This window comes from Protomyctophum parallelum, assembly GCF_964188405.1.
Source record: "Protomyctophum parallelum genome assembly, chromosome: 21".
Taxonomy (NCBI): domain Eukaryota; kingdom Metazoa; phylum Chordata; class Actinopteri; order Myctophiformes; family Myctophidae; genus Protomyctophum; species Protomyctophum parallelum.
The window spans coordinates 40337060-40340001 of NC_139713.1; positions in this window are offsets into that span (position 1 = coordinate 40337060).

The window sequence follows — 2942 nt, forward strand, 5'->3', positions numbered from 1 at the left end:
GATTGACACATAATGGAAAAAGAGAACAAAGACATTAGGGCTGTGAATCTTTAGGTTTCCCACGATTCGATTCGATTCCGATTCTCAATCCAAAAACCAGATTCAAAACGATTTTCTATTCAAAATGATTCTCGATTCCACACATAGGATTTCATCACAATCTACTCCAGTCTTGAACTGAAGTGACTAAATACTACAGTAACTTGAAAATGACTGAAGACATGATGTTTACTGTGATTAGGGTGAGCTTACATTTCATATCACAGACACCATGTAGTGAAAGCTCCTATAACTGTAATCAGAATTAAAAATAATAATAATAATAATTATGAATCGATTTTTTTATCGTTCATAACGGAATCCCTAAATCCCTAAAAGACATGCACAACCCCAACCCAAACTTGGGCAGGTGTGAGCGATTAACCCATTCTGAACGGGAACCCATTTTGGTGTCAGCATCATGTTATGCTTTAGCTATTGAAAAATAGCAGATCTACAAGCTCATAGCGCGCCACCGAGTGGCGCGCTACGAGCTTGTAGGTCTGCTATTTTTGAAAAATCGAAGAGCGACTGACATGGAAGACATTTTTAGAATCTGATCTCAGGTCAGAATGGAAAACTGTCAGGATGTAGAAGACATTTTTAGAATCTGATCTCAGGTCAGAATGGAAAACTGTCAGGATGTAGAAGACATTTTTAGAATCTGATCTCAGGTCAGAATGGAAAACTGTCAGGATGTAGAAGACATTTTTAGAATCTGATCTCAGGTCAGAATGGGTTAAGAGCTAGCTAGTAGCCAAAAAGCTGCATGTGTAACATGGAGGAGTGACGTCAGGAGAAGGCTAATCGTTCTACACAATTTAGCTCAAGTCACTGAATCGAGCATTAACACTTTTTTCCCCCCCAAGTCTGTATATATTAGCCTCGATACCAGGCTTTCATTTCGTCTGCGCGAAAGATGAAAGCCTGGAAAAATCTGTGGGCTGAACCAGTCTAAAAGTGGGAGTCAACCCTTCCGGGTGGGCGTCGCTCTAAATGATGTGACGTAGCGCTGCACTAGGGGGGAGAGGAGGGGCCGGGGGTGACGGACAGATCGATGAGATCCAATCAGGGTGCGCGCATTTCTGAGGCGCGACCCGCCCCTCTAGACCAGAAATGTCTCTGTTTAGGTCAGGCTAGTATATATAGATAGAGTTAAAGAAGTCTCAACTATACAGTCATTTGAATTTCATACTTTGATGTTTCCGATTGATTTGAACCTGCAGGGCAGGAAGGCTATTTCTCAGCAGAATGTTTAAGCATTCCTAAATGATTCTTCCTTGTATTGTTTCATTCTGATGGTGTGAAAGAAAGGCTGTTAATTGTACTGAAGTCTTTGAAGAGTCTCTTTTCACACTTTTATACTAAGACAATTTATTGGACTGTAGGCTGTTGGGGTCAGGGTCGAGGTCGGGGTCAGGGTCGAGGTCGGTGTCAGGGTCAAGGTCGAGGTCGGGGTCAGGGTTGAGGTCGAGGTCAGGGTAGTTTGTATAAGTGGTGACCCTCTGACGCACAGCTCTGCACCAGATAGAACCCTTCAGAAAGGCGTAGTTGAACTGAAAGGGTCAATGACCTTTATAGTGTCTTGTGTGAGAGAGAGGGAGAGAATAGAGACGTTGCCATTGTGGCATTACTGATGAAGACATGTCGGTGAGAGAGAGAAGAATAGAGAAGTTTGCATAGTGGCATTATTGAGAAAGAGTCTTACTGTCAGAATCAAGGGAGGGACAGGAACCCACAGGGGAGACGTGGTCGATTGCAGAGCTGCCAACTGTCCGTTAGACACACGTATTGACCCTCTTCACACGCACTCACGTATTTATCAAGGGGGGGGGGGGGGGGGGGGGGGGGAGGAGAGAGAGATCCACTGGTGAGTGATTTAAAGGGATTGACTATTTTAATAATTTGTGATGTAGTCTGTCTTAGCTATCATATTTTTATGGAATTCAATATGGATATTGTGTAGTAATCCTAGGCACACATCAGTGAAGGCCAATAGGAGGGTCCCCACACATCAGTGAAGGCCAATAGGAGAGTCCCCATCAGTGAAGGCCAATAGGAGAGTCCCCACACATCAGTGAAGGCCAATAGGAGAGTCACCGTCCTGATTCACTTATTTTGTTAAATGCTGCTATTATTCAAAAGGTGGGTTATCATCAGTGACTCTATCTCCTTACATTAAGGAAGTATTTAGACGGGTACATGCAGGTATCTTGGTGGTTCAAATCTTGTGGACCAGACCCATTGCAAGATGCTGTACTCTGTCGTCGACCCTAAGCCATTCTTCCAGCCTGTCAAAGTGGGCAGGGGTGAGGTGGGTTCGGGGGGGTGAGGCACAGTAGTAGCCTGACCAGTTTGTAATGCTGCAGTCTGTTTTGTTGTGTCTGCAGCTCGCGCTACGAGCTTGTAGATCTGCTATTTTTCGACTAAATCAACTGTAGATTTAGTCGACTAAAATCGTTTGACTAAAATTCTGTTGACTAAAACTGGACTAACACTAAAACATTCCAGTTGACTAAAATGTGACTAAAACTAAATGAAAATTATTCAAAAGACTATGACTAAAATCAAAATTTACTGACAAAAACAACACTGAATGGCCATGCCAGGTACCCATTCTAAACCTTATAGGCTGGTAACGTCCATGGTGCATATAAAATCTGAAATATCTCCAATGGACTTATATTAAAAAAATCAGACGGTGTCTTTTAGATATAGGAAGGCAAATTAGTCACTGAAAATCATAGTGTGAAATTGGTTGGGTCAAAGAGCCAATACCCGCCACTAGGGGGCGCCCTGGGACTAGAGGTTCACAACTCTTGTGTATTTTTTAGGTATAAGGTATACAGAATACTGGGTGTTTCCCTTTGGATATTGGTCAGACAAGGCTTTATGTATACTGT